At 42.7% G+C, this 19,777-nt stretch overlaps 2 long non-coding RNA genes across 2 annotated transcripts in view; one reads left to right on the top strand and one right to left on the bottom strand.

The window, feature by feature from the left end:
- LOC121824442 (uncharacterized) overlaps window positions 1-19,777 on the top strand; it is a 52,201-nt gene that overhangs the window by 6,502 nt on the left and 25,922 nt on the right. The window lies entirely within an intron of this gene.
- Window positions 2,736-5,075, bottom strand: LOC107399403 (uncharacterized). Its single transcript, XR_001576013.3, has 3 exons — window positions 4,428-5,075; window positions 3,583-3,774; window positions 2,736-3,065 (listed from the first exon to the last, which is right to left on the bottom strand). It is a non-coding gene; the product is annotated as an uncharacterized LOC107399403 (long non-coding RNA).

The following is a 19,777-nucleotide window of genomic DNA, read 5'->3' as shown; positions in this document are numbered from 1 at the left end:
AATGAGATAAAAGGTGCCGCCGGGCGAGTACATTAGCAGGGGTCATTGCCAGAAGTCCTTCCTCTGCTTAGCTTGGACTTCACATGCAAGGAGGAGGAGAGCTGACCCCACTGCCTACTCAAACACCCTTCTGCCATCTGCCCGGATTGTCTCTCTCCATTTATTCTTGCCTTGTCATTTTTTTCTCCTTCCTCTCACCCTCTTACCCATTTTCAGTTGTTCCACTTGATGGTAAAAATAATTCATCTTATTTAATACTAACCACAACCCAATGAGTGGGATAATGTTGACTCTTCTTCTAACACGTGGGGAAAATGAAGTTTAGAAAGGGTAAGGGATTGATGTAGAATACAAGACCAATTACACACAGAATCCACACTCTTAAATAGTATCCCCGATGATTAAGAAAACTGTTTGTGAGGCCAGGTGGCACTGGCCCTCAATCTTCAATGTTCATGGGGTTTAGGCAGGAGGATTGCAAGTTCCAGGCCAGCCCGGGTAATTAGTGAAACATTGTCTCCAAATATAAAGTAAAAAGAGAGCTAAGGTACATCTCATGATCAGAGCATTTGCTTAGCATGCACAAGGCCCTGGGTTCAATCCCTGACACTGCACACAGACACAGACACAGACACACACACACAATATATATATATATATTATATGTACAAAATATATTATATATAATATGTACATATGCGCAACTGGTCTATAAGTTCTTCTGTATTATCTGTGAGATACTGCCCTTCATTATCCAAAGAAATGTTAGCACATTTACTTTTGAAGCACTTCCCTTCTGTTCACTGGTCCTTTGCAGGACTTGAATCGATTTTGAAAAACTAGAATCTTTGTCTCTTTGGATTTCCTTTCTCTCTGCTACATTTCTCTTGCCAAACAGAGCTGTAATTGTCAGCTTGTGCCTTGACTTTACTGCTTGCCGGTGACATAATTGGAATGATATTAAGCAGCATTTTCTCTCTGCAGACAGAACACCTTTCTGTTCACATTTGCTCTTCCTGCCTCTCATTTACAAGCAGATGACTGTCGACAGAGTATGCTCCTGACTTCTCGTTTGTGCCCTGGATGGATGACTGGTGCAGGTATTTATAATGCAGTGGAGTGTGTGCCTCTGTTAAGGGAAATCCATGCAAATTGACAGCTGGCTAAAGCGACTGCTCTCTGGTGTCTCAGCACAGCTCTAATGGTAATCGGACAGTGTTAGCCGTGATTGCATATTCTGTGTGAACCCCGGTGGGAAGGTGGCGGAATCCTTAAGAGAGATGCAGATAGAAGAGGCTAAGGGCTTGGAAAGCTAGGAAGGTTCTTTCCATAGCTTCTTAGGATGGCCACAGGAAGGTCAGATCATAATGAGAGGGGCTGACATGTAAACTAACAATAATAACGCTGACTATTACACTAATGCCAATAATACTAAGACTGTCGATCGGGTGGAAGACGGCTCAGCTGATAAAGGCACTTCAGTGCAAACATGAGGATGTGAGTTCAAATCCTCAGGACCCAAGTACAAAGCCGGGTGCGGTTGTTCACCGATAGCCTCAGGGCTTTGGGGAGATGGCGACAGGAGGCTCTCTGGGGCTTGCGGCTGTCGGCCTCTAAGTGTGGAGAGAAACTATGCCAAGGGAATAGGGGGGAGAGTGACAGAAGGGGATACCTGATGCTCTCCGGTGGCCTCCCTGCACAGGCTTACACACCTACCTGCCTACACACACACACACACACACACACACACACACACACTTTGCACAAGCATGTACACATACATAAAAAAATGTTGGTCTCTAATGAGGGTTTATCATTTGCCAGATTCTGGGATTTATTATTTTATATGTATTATCTTATTTAATCTCAGTAACTTCAGATAAGTACTATTATTGGTACTGTTTTTGTTATTATCAATATTTAGACAGATAATATCCACCAGTCAATTATGATAATCTGAACTATAGATAATAATTTAATCAAGATATTTTCATGGACAGTTTATGGTGAGGGGGAAATTGAGTCATAGATAAAGTAACTTACTTGTGAACACACAATCAGCAGCGATTTGTTATATTTAATTAATTTACTTTTTTTATCATTCTAGAAATCAAATTCAGGGCTTTATTCATGCAAGATGAATGTTCTATCACTGAGCTGCATTCCTACCTCTGCTCTATGCTTTTAACACAACATTCATCAGTCAGTGTGCTCTGAGTCCAAGGAACAAGGCTCACTTGGAAAAATGCATTTGAAGGGAGTGGTGGAGAGAGGCATTGTGTGAAGGTCCCTCCCAGTTCTTGTGTAATGGTTCAGAACTCAAGCCAAACAGAAAGAACACGTTAGGGTGGTCCCTGTGGGTAGATCCCAGAATAGGAGACAGGGGCAAAATAGCCTAAAAAGTCTTATGATGGACAGTCACACCCTGTCCTTGGCATCTCTTCAGTATCTTTCTCCTAATTTTCAGGCTGTGGTATTGCATAATTTGCATATAACAGCCAGAGATAATTTTCTGCTTAAAACAATTAGTCATATTTTAGATTGGATCAGTTTGACAGAGAAAAAGTCCTCTCTCAAGTGAGCAATTTATTCTGTTAGTGGCAGGGCTTGCAGAGACATTCTTGCATGCCATAGATCAAATGCTTTTCCAGAGACGGGGACCCCTAACCCTACCAGGTCTTGCCCCAAAATCACGTACCCTCAGCACAAAGTTCACTCAGAGTTCCACCACAGTGTTTGAATGCAATTTTTATGAAGTGTCTTTTATTTTGTACTTTGTTACTCTGTAACAAATGAGTCATTGATTTTTTCAAAAAAATTTTAAACATATCCAGAACATTTTCTTTTCTTTTTGTTATTTGCTTTGAACAGACACTCAGAAGCCAAGAGCTAGTAACCCTAAGCTCTCCGGCCTGCTTAGCCTTTCTCTGTTAGGATCCTTGAGACTCCTTCGAAGAGCCTGAGCCACACAGTCAGCCAAGGTGCTGACCCACCAGCATGGCGTCGGTTATCAGTCTTTCCAAAACATCGCCCAATAATTCTTTTTGAAGACGTTCCGGGAAGGCCTGGAAACAACAGTAATGAAAAAGGAACTTTAGGGACAATCCCAGTTCTCTTTGTGATTTATGAGATGCCTTGGAAACCTTTCCATGTGAGTTTAATCAGGGAAACTGACTGGAACCTCTATAAAACCGTGGTTGGGTCCAACTCCCCCTGCACCCATAGTCAAAACCAGATTCACTCGATGCCAGACTGTTTTCTGACATCCAGGAGTGGCCAATGAGACCAAGGGTGAGGGTGAGAACTCATCGAGGCTTTCACAGCATTCCAACAAACTGAAAAATAAACAACCTGTGTAAGAATGGAAAAAAAAAGGGGGGGAGAGGGGAGGGAGGTGTGTTGGTTGGTTAGAGCGCCCCCATGTGTCTCAACACCTCACTATTGCTTTATGACTTTTTCTAACCCCCGTTCCAATGCCATCCAGTAGCTGTCTCTTCCTTCACATATATTTTTAGAGCCACACATGAAGCTACTTCTTTATTTGTAAAAGAATTTTATTATATTCATTTGTTTAGCGGGTACCTGTGGAGGCCACAGGACAACTTGCAGGAGCTGGTTCTCTCCTTCCATCATGTGGGTCCTGAGGATTGAACTTGGGTCTTCAGGCTTGGCCACAAACTCCTTTTCCCACCAAAGGATCACGTTGGCCCAGGTTCCTTCCTCTTTCAGGGGGTATTAGTTTGAACTTCAGGAGTGATTGTCTTTTCTAAGAAGCTGTAAACATAAAGTTTCTCATTTTCTAGAGCGTCCTGGTAGATAGGCTCAATAAATGCTTGCTTATTGAAATTCTAGTGTCCTACTCAAATTGGAAATAGCACAAATGCCCATCAATGAATTAATAAAAAAATTATAGTACATTTATCCAGTAGCTACTAGTTAGCAATAAAAAGAAATGAACTCTTGTTATAGACAATACGAAGCTTCAAATGATGAGATTCATATATGTGAAATTCTGCATGGCAGATGCCAGATCGTTGCCAGCCAAGGACTTGGGGACAAAGGGACTAGGGCTGGTTATATAGGAAGCTTTCTAAGGACCTACAGATGTTCTGCATCTTACTTGATGTCCAACATCTGACCCATAGGCTTGATTCCCAGCACCTACATGGCAGCTACAATCATCTTTAACTCTAGTTCCATGGGATTCAACACCCTCTTATGGCCTCCCTGAACATCAGGAATGCATGTGATACACAGACATGCATGCAAGAAAAACATTCATACACATATAATAAAAGCAAATAAATCATTTTTTTAATTATGGAATTTTATATTTTAAAAAGGCGAGGTTTACTATATAAAATTACACCCCAATGAGCTTTGTAAAAGATTTTCAAATTCATGAAAACGTAACCCCTCCAAGTTACCTTCTTGGCCTCCTTTAATCTCCCATTTGAAACAGACACCCGGTGAACTCTCAGAGAGTTTGCAAGATCAGCTCAATACAAGGCCCCAGGGGAAAGGGGGGTGGCAGACTGCATTCCAAAAGGCCTGCTCCGCCTCTGCCCTTCTGGGACCAGGACACAGAGTCTCTGTGGTATTTGGATAGTGAAAAGGACAACATCAAAGTTCCAAGCCAGTACTAGCCCTTCCTCTTAATCACGAGTACTGCCCTTGAGTCTGGCGATGGGGTCTGGACCCTGAAAAACCTTGCTGTCTTTGTACAAGACAGTAGACCTCCTGGGTAGAGCCTGTACTTTGTACAACCCATCTAGGAACTTCTGGACTGATTCTCTGCCCCAGGCGGAATCTGAGGATAGATCCTGGCAAACAACTTTAGTTCCCACAGTCCTTAATATATTCTTCCCTGTTCCTAATGTTAGTGACCTACAAACAATGATCCAGGCCAGTGGTTCTTAAACTTCTGGGGCTCAAGAGTCACCTGAGGAGTGTATTTCTAAATGTCTGTCCCAAGTGACCACCTGCACCATGAGATTTCAGTAGGAGCGGACTGGGAATGGTCTTTGAACCCTGCACCTCAGGTACACACTTTGAGAAGTAATGATCTGGGCTAGGGAGAGACTTAGTGAAGTGTTTGCCATACAAACGTAAAGACGAATTCAGAGCCCTAGGAGCTGTGTAAAAAGCCAGGTATGTGTATATGTTTTTTTTGGGATGATCATTTGGTATTGGGTAACCAACTGGTGTGCTCTTCCCTGAGGTCCCACTCTCAGCTTTCCTTAGTTCTTTGTGTAGCTGAGATCTCACAGCTGTCCCCATCCATGCCAGCATGTCTATTAGTATTGTCCTTGTTCAGTTCATGTTTGGGCAGTCAGAGCAGGTTGTATGTATATAGTTAGGAATATATAAGAACACACACACACACACACACACATGCGTACATAACAATTAATGAAAAAAGAGGATGAGTTTGAAAGAGGTCAAGAAGGGATATGTGTAATGGTTTTAATTGAAGGGAGGAAAAGGAAGGGGGAAATGATGTAATTTTAGTCTCAAAAAATAGAAGAAAACATTAAAAAAACAAACACCAAAAACCCAGGTGCTGTGGTATGTGGTAGTAGGATTTCTGTGAGTTCCAGACCAACCTAGTCCACATAGCAAGTTCCAGGCCAGGTAGAGCTGCATAGTGAGACCCTGTCTTAGAAAAGAAAGAAAGAAAAGAAAGGAAGGAAGAAAAAGAAAGACCAACAAAAACCAGGTGCAGCAATGGAATCCTAAGGTGGGAAGGCGGAGACAGGATCCTGCAGACTTGCTGGCCAGCCATTCTAGATGCAAGAGTGGGGCCCAGGTTTAGTGACGGACCCTGTCTCAGAAAATAAGATGGAAAAATCATTGAGGAAGACTCTTGGCATCAAACTCTGTCCCCTGAGTGTGTGCATACACATCACAGATAGAAGAAGCCACCTAAGGACAAGAAAATGTCAGGCTGTTCACTGGAAACATCTGACCCACCAAACAGTCTTGAGTGGCATTAAGAGTGGGGGGGCGCTTAGGTTCAAAGTTCACCTCCAGTCCCGTCATCTCCCTGCAGGCTTGTATTGGAGGAAGCAAGATCAAACTAGCTTAAGCTTCCAGAGCACTTACAGTAAGCACCAGTGAGCATTAGATAAATATCATTATCATTCTGTCTGGATCAATGAAGGCTGGAGGGAACATTGCAAACCATGAACAGAGACAGTCACTTCAAAGAGCTTTTCATTCAAAGTTTAGGCTCACTGAAGGCTTGACGTGGTGGAGGGAAATATAACCACTTTATGCATGCCAGCTTCCCCACATTCCAGATATCCTTGTTCTGTTTACATGTTTAAGATAAAACTGAAAAAAGAAATATAAGCTGGGCTTAACTGTACCCCATTTTGATTGATTAATGAGCCTATGACAACTCATATATATAAGCCAGATCATCTTTATAAGCTACCTTAATCTTTGGTGATACTCAAACAAAGCTGCAAACCAGCATCACATGTACAGCTTTTGAAAAGCGCACACTGGCTTGGTAGAGATTAGGGTGAGGCCAGAGGCTCTGATTTTGTTTGAAGTTCCCTCCATGCTTTGGCGGTACATTCTAGGAAGAGAAGCGTCCCACTTGGATGAAAGCGGGCATGCCTTATTTGTTTAAAAGATGTATCAAACCAGTTGGGCATAGTGATGAGTACTTGTAGTCTCAGCTACTCGGCAGGCTGAGGCAGAAAAGTTGGTTTAGCAGCCCGTGCAGCATATTGAAACTGTGTCTTCAAAATGAATCAAAACCCACCCACAAAACAACAACAACCTCCTAAGAGTCAGGGACCAAACACATTAAATAACTTGGCCAAATTTCATTTAGCAAATCATTTGCAGAGACAGGAGTTGGAATGCTGTTGTTATAGTCAGAAAAAAAAAAAAGTTTAAAAAACAACCAAATTGATTTCTGTACTCAGCACACATAGGCTTCTTTTCTTGTTGTCATTCCTTAAAAAAGTACAGTATACTTAGCTACTTAGATTGTCTTATAGCTCCTTATATTGCATTAGGTATAATAGGTAATTCAAAGGTGATTTAAAGTATATGGAAGATGTGTGTAGTTTATATGCAAATATTATGCAATTGTATACACTAGGTTTGAGCACCTGCAGACTTTGGTACCCAGAGGGCATCCCTTGCTAATCATAAGGAACCACTATAATTACAAAGGTAATACCTTTCCATCATAGTTTATATACTGTAAATAACTTGTATAGGTCAAGATAAATATTGTGGATTCCCTTCCTTATTTATTCATGAAATAATGGTGTGATTGAAAGCTGAGAGCATTAGATTGGAACTGCTGGTTTGGGATTCTGAATTCTTTTCAGATTCCATCCTTTATCTTTCTGTCCACAAATCTCTGTTTATTGATTATTGCCATTAAGTCCCTGGAAGTGTAAGGGGGAGTTTCTCCTGCGGACCCTGGATCAGATCCCTCAGTTAAAGATGATCATGCATTTGGGGACTTGTCCTTCTCCAATCTTAGAGCAAAAGAACCTTCAAGGATCATAGTTTCATCATGAACAAATCCAAGATAAACTGGCACGTGAAACTGAGGAAAATGAGGACCCCATTAGACCACGAACCTAAGAATATTATTATCCTGTGAATCAACTCACAAATCACCAAGACACAAATATGACAGACATCCAAAAGGCCGTTCTAGAGGTTCCCAGGCAGTGACATTTAGGTGGCCTCTGGGCTGAAATTCTTATGGATTCCCTTTTCATCTTAAAATATATGTAACCTATGAAGTCCCTTAGGATCCATTTTCCTTAGTATTTTATCGGAGAAGAAAATCTGTCAAATTAAAGTCTGCCGTGGATGGATGGGGGTGGGACCGTGGCTAGGACTCATGAGATATTATTCTGCTAAACTTGAGCCATGGAGGCAAATTAGGACAGTATCATTTCACATGCAAAATGGCCTGGCAGGCTGGAATTCCTGCCTGAGGGCCTTCACACACCACGACCTCTAGCTCATAAAACAGCCCCGTTATTTAGTTACTTCTTGGCACCCATTGGCTGCTTCCCTTTAGATTTCCTGCTGATCATTTTTTCAGTATCCCGCCTTTGCGTTCTCCTCTGGGTTTTGCAAAAATACTGTTTCTTTTTCTTTTTAAAGCTCTCTTTTAATCAGATAGCTCCTGCTGGCATGAGATGTCAGAGGTATTCCTTTCAGTGGATTCTGGCCTATGCGGCATTACCCTGGCAACAAGATGCCCTGGCCTTGAGTGTGTCAGAGTCTCCAACTAGGAGAACTCAGCACATCTCACTCTCCAGCAAGGCAAGTTGCTATGCCAACCATTAACAATAAAACCCATCTCTCTCTTCTAGGGTTTAATTCAATAACTTTTCAAATTGGTTCCTTCTGTAATTCAATTGGCTTGGAAATGTAATATATGAGTGTATGTGCACATGTGTGTTTTTAGCCAGTTGTTAATGGCCTTCCACTAAATGACTGAACACTGGAAAAACAATTGGGGTCAAAAGTTCATTAAAAAGGTTTTTTAAAAAAAGACTAATAATAATAAAATAAAGTAGCTCTCAGTCTAACGAAAGGAGCCTGAAATTTTGGAAGTCTTGGCCAATTGGTAACTAGACAAACACGGAAGAGGTGACCTTTGCCCTCAGATATATGTGCATGACTGCTGTTGGCACAGCTGCCTTGCCAGCTTGATACCTGGAGTAGCTGGGCTCCTCTGCATATTTAGAAATCTTTTAGCAGTTTTGAGAACACAACTAATTTCAAGTTCTTAAAAGCACTCCTGTGTTCAAATTCACACTTCATTTCCTTCATAATCAGAAATTTCTGTAGGAATTCATGGCCTTAGAGAGTCTTTTGACTCCAGTTACCTTCAGACAGGGATTGTGTGGCATCCAGGACCTAGAAAAGCCAGGGGACAGAGTTCTCAAATGTACTTGTTTTGGGACATCTATGTCCTTACGTGCTGTACAAGTGTTTGCTTATGTTTCTTCTCTTTTAATCGACTTATTTCAGTTCCTATCATATGCTGGTTGTTCTCTGCTCCTCTGGATCCTCTGCCACCAGGCACGGTTTTAGTTTCCAGCAAGCAGTGTATGAGAGCTGGTGGCTACAACCAGGCAGTGGTCATCAGAAACACTGCAGTGTCCCAGTGACCACTGGAGGCATGGGGTGTCTGTACACTGTGTGAAGATGTATTGTTGTGATTGGTGTAATAAAAAGCTAAATGACCAATAGCTAGGCAGGAGGTATAGGTGGGACTTCTGGGCAGAAAAAGAACTCTGGGAAGAAGAAGGGTAAGGTTGCCAGCCAGATGTGGAGGAAGCAGGATGGGCAGTATGGAGATGCCAGGGAGACACTGAAGAGGTCAGACATACAGTACAGAGTAAAGATAACCAAGCCACGTGACAGAAAATAGATCAATATAAATGGATTAATTTAAGTTATAAGAGCTTATTGAGGACAACCCTAGGCTAATGGCTAAGCTCTCATAATTAATAAAAAGTCTTCATGTCATTATTTACAAACTGGTGGTCCTGACAAAAAAAGTACCGCTACACAGGTCATTATTTTTATCATCTCAATTTCACAGAGGAAGAGGCAGAGGCAGAGGAGTTAGACCTCACGTGCATTGGCTCAGTAGTCTACCCAGTACTTGGGCTGACTGATTTGAGACTGTCTGTAAAGATTTCTTTGTTTTCCACTTTTTGTGCATTTTTGAGAAAAATTTCATGGATCCCAGGCTGGACTCCAGCCAAGGATGATCTTGAACTTCTGATCCTCCTGCTCCCACTGACCAAATGCTGGATTATAGGTGAACATCTGCACATCTAGTTTTATGTGGTGCTGGGGATTGAACCCAAGACTTCATGCATTCTAGGCAAACATTCTACCAACTGAGCTACAGTCTCTGCCTCCAAATTCTTCGGTTCTAATAAGCTTCCAGGTGAATATGTGATCCATGGGTGGGACTTTCAGTGGTAGTGATCTATGACTGTTGCCTGATATGTGCTTTAAGTAGAAGAAATGACTGGTCACCTCAATTACTCAGCTGCAATGCTGATTCAACATGGGTGAAGGAACGCATGCTCTTGCCGTATCTGTGTTGTGATAACGTAGCCCTGAGGTCCCAGAAGGATGGCTGCAGACCCACATGGTCACACCCGGAATCTCCTGGGTAAGCTGGAGCCTTTTACCATCTCTTTCTCATTGCCACCATGGCCATGGTGATTCTCATCAGCTGTGGTTAATACTTTTTATTAAAAACAGCAACTACTGCAGCTTCCCAGAAATTGAATTTGTACACGTGAATATTTCTTTTTCTTTAGAGATGAAAGGAAAACATTTATTTTCAACATCAGAATCAATTTCCCTCCAAGGGATAAGCCTTGGTGCATGAAAGATAGCAGTGAAATGTGTGGTTCTCCAAACAGTAAATCTTATTTGCTCAGATTCTGTCTAGTCTTGTACAAACAGGTTCTGTGCGCAGAGGCAGAGTTAAGCTCCAAGAAGAGATCATTCAAAACAAGGCCCACTCCGTGGGAAGCTCAATTGCTCGTAAGCAGTTCAAGCCATTAGGAGGCACGAGTGCACTTTTACATTCAGCTGAGCAATGTACACTTTTTGAATACCTACTATGTGTCACACACTGTTGTAGCTGGAGTTTTCTCCAGTCCTGCCTGGCCCACAGTCAGGACAAATCTCTGTCACCCACCAGTCCCACAGCCGCTCAGACCCAACTGAGTAAACACACAGAGACTTATATTGCTTACAAACTGTATGGTCATGGCAGGCTTCTAGCTAGGTGTTCTTATATCTTAAATTAACCCATTTCTATTCATCTATAAGTTGCCACATGGCTCGTGGCTTACCGGTATCTTAACATCTTCTCATGGCAGTGGCTGGCAGCGTCTCTCTGCCTCAGCCTTCCACTTCCCAGAATTCTTCTCTCTCCTTGTCCTGCCTATATTTCCTGCCTGGCTACTGGCCAATCAGCATTTTATTTATACAGAGCGATATCCACAACACACTGTGTCACTTTGCAGGAGGTTATGCAAAGTCGAACTTTATGACTTCCATTTTTTTTGTCACTGTATAGTTATTTTTCTGTGCTGTGATAAAAATAGCATGACCAAAAACAACTTAAGGGAGAGAAGCTTAATTGTTCCAGAGGGACAGAATCCTCATGCTGGGAGGGTATGGCATGGTGGCTGGAACAGGAAGGGGAGAGGCAGAGAGAGAGAGAGAGAGAGAGAGAGAGAGAGAGAGAGAGAGAGAGAGAGAGAGAGAGAGAAAGAATGCACAGGACCCAAGGAGTGGGGATGAGATTATACATTTCAAAGCCTAACATTGGTGACACACTTCCTCCTGTAAGGCTCACACCTTAAAGGCTTCCCAAACAGCACCAACAATTGGAGGCCAAGTAATCAGATATATAGGCCCATGGGAGAACATCTATCAAATACCACACTTACATTTATTAATTTGTGTGTGTGTTCACATGTGTGTGCAGACATGCACCTGCTATGGCACATGTGCAGCAGCTAGAGGACAGCTTGTGGGAGTTGGGATAGCACGCATGCACGAGAGGCAGCAAGTGCTTTAAGCTGCTGAGCCATTTTGCTGGACCAAATCCGAACAAATTAATACTGTGATAATGCAAGCAGATTCTGGCCAGTATCTATTTCATTAACTATGCAAGAAGGATTTGTTCTGCCAATTAAGAGATCAACACATTTGTTTCAGTTAATTATTGTTTTCATGGCACGTGGAGGTCAGAGGAGAATATAAGATTCCTTGGAACTGGAGTTAAAGATGGTTGTGAACTACCGTGTGGGTACTGGGAACTGAACCTGGATCCTCTATAAGAGCAACAAGTGCTCTGAACTGCAGGACCATCTCTCCATCCCCTTATATTTTTGTAAAAGCTTCTTAAGAGAGTAAATGATTCTCAATAACTTGCAAGTGTTTCTGAAAGGCGTGTTAGGATCTTGCCAACAGGAACACTAATTGATTAATGATGTTGATTGTTGTGCTAATTTTAAAATTATTTTAAATGAAATGTAATACTTTAAGATTGTATCCTGAATAAAATGAGCTTAGTCAATAATAATGTACCAAGGTTGGCTTTTTGTTATGACAGATGAATCATGGTAATGCTACATTATTAACATTTTTAAAAGGGCATATGGGAACTCCGAATTACCTTTGTAATTTTTCTGTAGATTAAAATCATTCCAAAACGAAAAAGCCTATTGAAACAATTCTTACACATGCATGAGGTCCATTTCTCTAAGAACCCCTATTGACAACAATAGAAGCTATTTATTGAGCGATACTCCTGTTGGCACAATGCCCTAGACATGTGTTCACAACAGGTTATAAAGTAGGTATGGTTATTATCTTCATAATTATTATCTGCACAGTTTCCACTGTGCTCAGAGTGATTAAGCAATGCATCCATAGATGCACAGATAATAACTGACAGAATCAGGACTTGACAGGGACTGTGGAATCTCAAAGCCTGGTCTCTCAGGGACTCCACAGCCATGGTTTGCCTTGCCTTTCTGATCCTGCATTCCTTTTTCTTTCTTGTCTGTCTCTCTCTGTCTCTCTGTCTCTGTCTCTCTCTTTCACCCTCCCTCCCTCGATCTCTCCTAACTTATTCCTTCCTTTTTTTCTTTTTTTTTTTTTTTTTCAAGACAGGGTTTCTCTGTGTAACAGAGCCCTGGCTGTCCTGAAACTCACATTGTAGACCAGGCTGACCTTGAACTCACCAAGATCCACCTGCCTCTGCCTCCTGAGTGCTAGGATTAAAGGCGAGCGCCACCACGCCCGGCACTATATTATTATTATCATTATCCTCCTCCTCCTTTTCCTCCTCCTCCTCATTATTATTGGTTTTTCCCCCTGTGTTTCTTTTTGTGAAAAGAGCTTCATTTGCTCAGATTGGCATCCATCTTTCAGCTGAATTGATGAGACATGTAAACTGGACTAATTGTATGGGCTGGAGGGATGGCTCAGTGGTTAAGAACAATTGCTACGCTTCTAGAGAAAGTCTCTGTGGTGGTTTGAATGTAATCAGCCTCCATAAGCTCACTGGGAGTGGCATGATTAGGAGGTGTGGCTCTGTTGGAGTAGATGTGGCCTTGTTGGAGGAAGTGTGTCACTGTGGGGGCAGACTCTGAGGTTCCTATGCTCAAGATATGCCCAGAGTCTGACCACTTCCCTGTTGCCTATGAGATCAAGATGTAGGTCCTTCTCCACTCACTCAGCTCCTTTTCCAGTACCATGTCTGCCTGTATGTCACCATGTCCCACCATGATGTTAATAGACTGAAACTCTGAAACTGTAAGCTGGGCTGGAGAGATGGCTCAGTGGTTAAGGACACTGGCTGCTCTTCCAAAGGTCCTGAGTTCAATTCCCAGCAACCACATGGTGGCTCACAACCATCTGTAATGAGATCTGGTACCCTCTTCTGGCCAGCAGGCATACACGCAGACAGAACACTGTATACATAATAAATAAATAAATCTAAAAAAAAAAAAAAAAAAAAGAAAGAAAGAGAAAAGAAAGAAACTGTAAGGCAACCAACTAAAAATTTTCCTTTTTTAAAGTTGTCATGGTTTCCAGGCAGTGGTGGTGCCTGCTGTTAATCCCAGTACTTGGGAGGCAGAGTCAGGCAGATCTCTGAGTTCGAGGCTGGCTTGGTCTACAGACTGAATTCCAAGACAGCCAGGGCTACAGAGAGAGAGATCCCGCCTTGAAACAAAGAAACAAACAAAAAGAGTTGCCATGGCCATGGTGTCTCTTCACAGAAATAGCAACCCTAACTAAGACAGTCTCTAAATGTCCTAACCTTGCTTTTTGGCTTCTGTAGTTCTACTTCTGGCTAACTGTTTGTTAATTGAAGTATGTCAACCCAGGAAATGGTTCTTGTGCTTAAAAGCTCCCCCCAGGAAGGCTCAGTGCTATAGTGGGGTCCTGAGCACCCAGTGTAGTTGCCAGCCATCTAATAAAGACTTTCTATTGGCTTAAACCCATCTCTGAGCAGTCTTCTCTGGTAAATACCCAGAACAAAAGTTATGTGAAATGAGATTCTTCTGAATCCTCTATCTGTAATTTCTGAATATTGTCAAGGGCTCTACTATTCTCTATGAAGCTCATTTTCTTTCTCATATACAGTAGTGGTCCAAGACCTGCAGTAGATGCCTGAAATGAAAAAAACCACTGGATCCTGTAGATACTGTTTTTCAGTACATACATATCTACAGTAACATTTACATGCACAAGACTTCCAATAAAACTCACAATAAAATATAAGTTATACTGTAACTGAGTGAATGCTCTCTTGCATATCCTCCTCTCTCTCCATGAAATGCAGTATACAATATGAACTATGCTGGACAAATAAGTGATTCACTTCCTGCGTAGAAGACAGAGTAGGATAGTATAAGATTTTACCTTACTCTTTTTCTTTTTAATAATTTATTTATTTTATGTTCATTGGTGTTTTACCTGCATGTATGTCTGTGTCTGGTCTTGGAATTGCAGACAGTTGTGAGCTGCCATGTGGATGCTGGGGATTGAACCCAGGTCCTCTGGAAGAGCAGTCAGTGTTCTTAACCACTAATCCATCTCTCCAGCTCTACCTTATTCCTCAGAATGGCATTTAAAACTTATTCTGAGGTCATATTGTAAAATTTTTATGACAATATTTCCTACAGTAGCAGATGATAGGTAACTGAACTTCAGAAATGGCAAATCCAGGATCTCCTGTGCCTCCCTCTCCTGATGCTGACCCTGTGATTCTCGAAGATGCCCCTCCGTCATCTCCAAAGCACCCTTTTTCTTCAGCCAATACACTCTCCTTTCCTTATTGCTTCTTTTGATTCTGTCTCAAGTAAAGCCAAACAGGCAGGGCTTGGCGGCACAAACCTTTAAGGCCAGCATTCTAGAGGCAGGAGCAAGCAGATATCTGTGAGTTCCAGGACAGCTTGGTCTACATGGGGACTTTAAGTAGGAATCTTGTAGTGTGATGCTTTTTTTGGTCTCTTCACAAATGATTGAATAACTAGCCAGGCCTCAGAGACACACGTAGATGCCAAAGGGTATGCCTGAGCATATGCCTGAGCAAAGCCGTGAGAAGCTGCACACAGAGGTGACTGTGACAATGAACGGACTGTTGGTGACATTACTCAGGCCTCCGCAGGCACCTCGCTAGCCCAGCCGGCTAGTGTGAAATGTTCTAAAGTGAAATGCTATCTCCCATATTAAGAGTGAGTTTTTAATGTATCTTCTGTACACTCATAGAGGTTTGCTTTGTTTAAAGACTGAGAAATTGGGGCTGGAGAGATGGCTCAGTGGTTAAGAGCACTGACTGCTCTTCCAGAGAACCCGGGTTCAATTCCCAGCACCCACATGGCAGTTCACAACTGTCTACAGACAACTTCAGGATCCAACACCCTCACACAGACATACATGCAGGCAAACACCAATGCACATAAAATAAAAATAAATTATTTATATATATATATATATATATATATATATATATATATATGACAGAAATAAGTAACAGGACTTGGTGACAAGAACTCTTGGGTAGGTGGAAGAGGCTTTCCACATAGTCAATGAAGGAGTTATTGTATATCTTGAGTTTTGTACAAAGAATATTACATATTAATATTCTAAAAATAAATACATTAAACAATGAATCTCTAACAGAAAACATACAATACCTTTAGAAAGATGTGACTATGCTGGGTGTGGTGGCACACATCTTTAGTCCCAGCACTTGAGAGGCAGCAGCAGATGGATCTCTGAGTTCAAGGCCAGCCTAGTCTATAGAATGAGTGCCAGGACAGCTGGGGCGATGCAGAGAAACCCTGTCTCAAAAAACCAAAACCAAACAAACCAAACCAAACATACAAACAAACAAAAAACCACAAGAAAAAAGAAAGAAACAGAAACCCATTTTCCCATCACGAGGTCCCAATCGGGGAGCCTTTCTTGCCTGGGACTGTACCCAGAGGAAGATCCCTGGTTTGAGCAGTTCTCTCCCTGACAGATGCTCTCCAACTTGGCTGCAGTTCAGAATCATCTGGGAGGCTGATTAGATGAGCGCTTCTAAACTCTGTGCCAAATTTTGCATTTTGAACGAATGTCCTAGGGATTCTGTTGCACCAGGAACTACTCTTTGAGAAACCTGGATAGCTTACCCAGTGTACCCTTCCAGACTGAGTAAGATGACTAAGTTTTAAGACTCATGTGAGCTTTTCATGACAAAGAAGAAGAAGAAAAGGGCCTCAGATCAGTGACAGTCAAGTCAAACAGAACAGTCCCCTCCCCGGACACACCAGGGGTCAAACAGGATGTGTCTCAGATGGAGTCTGCTAATGCAAACAAGATCTGGGGAGAAATAGCAATTTTTCCCTTTCATTCTGAACCTCAGTCGGCCGAGTTCCGGAAACAGTCCTGATTAGAGCATAATTGATTTGGGCCCAGAAAGCAAAGTAGCCAGGCCTGCACCCTGCCTTCCTGCTCCAAGCAGGCTGCGCTGCATCATCCAGCTCTTCACAACATTAACACCAATGTGCCATGACATGTGCTAAGAGTGTGTTCAACCTAAGGAAGGTGATGTAGTGATGATCGTGCCAGCCATACTATAGAGCGATGGTCAGGCATTTCTATCCAGCCCCAAAGAAGGCAAACAAAAAAGGGCTTTTGTTGTTGTTGTTATATAAATACTGACTTTGGTAATCCAGGATCTGGGGTCTTTTGTGGGTCAGGAAATGATGATTATGTATTACTTTCAAAGCCGAATCACTTACTCTAGTTTAAACAAGGATTTCTAAACACTTTACGCACATCATAGAGTGACTTTAATTCAAATTTATCAGGCATTGAAAGGACAAACCAAATAAACAAGAAAACCCCAATCTTCCCAGAAAGCTAGGAGGAAATGAATGAAGTCAGTGAAGAATGCCGGCAGGGGCTTCTGGGACAGTGTGCTTGGCTCGGCACTGTTGTGCTGTGTGAGTTGATATCGAGCTGACCTGCAAAGGGGTCATCATCAGCCAAGCAAGCACTAACTGTTTTGCTGAAACAGCTTTTAGATACACACCACCAATTCTACTCTCTGAACCTACTGCTTACTGAGCTAGGCTTTCATAACCCCGTTATCAGAGACGTGAGAATACCGTACCAATTATATTACACACACATTGCTTGTGAGTTTACAGGAAAACATTGCTATCTTGTTATGAAATACTCAGCTGAGGAAGAGGTTAGTGCTTGGCTCCAGATGGTTTCGTTTTGCTTGTTTTCTGTCTCTGTGCTTTGCAGACCTGGGACTAGTATCTTTCATGTCTTAAAAAAATAAGCCAGGGGTGTTGACGTATGTCTTTAATCCCAGCACTTGAGTAGCAGAGGCAGGCGAATCTCTCTGAGTTTGAGGCCAGTTTGGTTTACACATTGAGTTCTAGGACAACTAAGGCAGAGAAACCCTGTCTTGAAAAACAAAACAGAACAAAAAACTAAGGGGTTGGTGAGATGGCTCAGTGGGTTAAAAAAAAAAAGGCATTTGCTGTGCAAGTCTGGTGTTCAATCCCTGTGTCCTAGATTTATGTCAACTTGACACAAGCTAGAGTCATTTTGGAAGAGGGAAAGTCAATTGAGAAAATGCCCCCACCAGACTGACTTCTGAGCAAGCCTGTTGAGAAAAATGTCCTTACCAGATTGGCTTGTGAGAAAGCCTGTGGTGAGACAGAGACTCATAATGTAGCCTTGGCTAGATTAGAACTCACTATTGTAGCTAGAGTTTTCCTGCCTTGCCCACAGTCAGGACAAATCTTTGTCATCCGCCAGTCCCACAGCCGCTCAGACCCAACCAAGTAAACACACAGGGACTTATATTGCTTCCAAACTATATGTCCGTGTCAGGCTTCTTGCTAACTGTTCTTATAGCTTAAATTAATCCATTTCCATAAATCTATACCTTGCCATATGGCTCGTGGCTTACCAGCATCTTCACATGCTGCTTGTCATGGTGGCGGATGGCAGTGACTCCTTCTGCCTTCCTGTTCTCTCCTTTCTCCTCTCTGTTAGTCCTGCCTATACTTCCTGCCTGGCCACTGGCCAATCGGTGTTTTATTTATTGACCAATCAGAGCAATTTGACATACAGACCATCCCACAGCACACTATGTAGACCTGGCTGGCCTTAAACTCATAGGATCTACCTGCCCATGCCTCCCAAGAGCTGAGATTAAAGGCATGTGCCACCATGCCCAGCCCATGGTGCATTTTCTTGAATGATATTGATGTGGGAAGGCCCATCTCATGGTGGATGATATAAGAAACCAGGTTGAGCAAGCCATGAGGAGCAAGCCAGTAAACAGTACTCCCTCCTGGCCTCTGCTTCAGTTCCTGCCTCCAGGTTCCTGCCTTGCTTGAATTCTTGCTCTGGCATCTCTGGGTAATGGACTATGATGTGGAAGTATAAGAGAAATAAACCCTCTCTTTTCTTAAGTTGCTCATAGTCGTGGTGTTTTTCTCACAGTAATAGAAACCCTAAGACAGAAATTGGTACCAGGTGTGGAGTATTGCTGTGACAGACCCGACCATGCTTTGGGGAGGATTGTGGAAGAACTTGGGAACTCCGGGCTGGGAAAACCATTGACTTTTCAGAGCTTAAAGGAGTGTTGTGGGAGTTCAGAAGAGAAGACTCCTGAGAGAGTGCGGACAGTGGAGGCCGGGCTTGGGAAGTTTCAGAGGGAATTTTTGAGAGTTCCTTAAATACTTTATGAGGTTATTAATATTTTGAATTAAGGACCAGTAAAGTGAAATGTTTGCTTTTCTGGGACAATCAGTACTGATGGGGGGTGCTGAAGAATCCATCTATGATTAAGAAAAGACCAGCATCATTGAGACAGACTCTTGTGGGATATTTGTACACTGTGTGAAGATGTATTTCCATGATTGGTGTAATAAAAAGCTGAACAGCCAATAGCTAGGTAGGAAGTATAGGCAGGACTTCCTGGTTGTCGGGGAGGAAGAGAGATGAATCTAGGTACACAGAGGAGATGCCAGGAGACTCCGAACAAGTTGGAGGTACAGAATGAAAGAAAGATAAAAAGCCATGTGGTAGAATGTAGATGAAAAAATACAGGTTAATTTAAGATATAAGAACTAGTTAGGAACAAGTCTAAGCTATACGCAGAGCTTTCATAATTAATAAGTCTCCACGTCATTACTTGGAAGCTGACTGGCAGGACAGAGAAAGACTCGATACAGAATCTTCTGGGAATTTTTTCTTCCAGGTCAGCACACAGAAGCTGTGGTCCAGAAAGGGCTAAGGTGTGCTCTGTGTGGGCAGCTGAATTTGGTACCGAGTAAGAGTCACCTGAGTGGTTCTGGTTTGGAAGGCATGAAGGTCGTGGAGAGCAGCTGAGGCTTGGCCTTGTGTGGCAGGGCTGGAGTCCCCGAAGAGAGGTCAGGAGAGGCCACTGAAGAAGGTGCAGTAGAAGGGCCAGGACTGAAAGGATCACAGAGAAAAGTTGCGGACTGGCCCCATGTGGCAGGGTCAGAGTCCCTGAAGAGGGTTCAGGAGAGGCTGTCGGTGAAAGTGCAGTTCAATTGCAGCAGGAGACCCGAACAATTTGGAGATGCTAGTAGTGTGGGATGAGCACCAATGGTGGCAGCAGTCATGGAGTGGAGCCAGCCTGGCCTATGAGACAAGGTGTGTGTGTGTGGGTGGCAGGGTC

This window comes from Peromyscus maniculatus, chromosome 1, assembly GCF_049852395.1.
Source record: "Peromyscus maniculatus bairdii isolate BWxNUB_F1_BW_parent chromosome 1, HU_Pman_BW_mat_3.1, whole genome shotgun sequence".
Lineage (NCBI taxonomy): Eukaryota > Metazoa > Chordata > Mammalia > Rodentia > Cricetidae > Peromyscus > Peromyscus maniculatus.
Note: the sequence above shows the minus strand (reverse complement) of the source record. Positions and strands in the feature narration are given on the sequence as shown.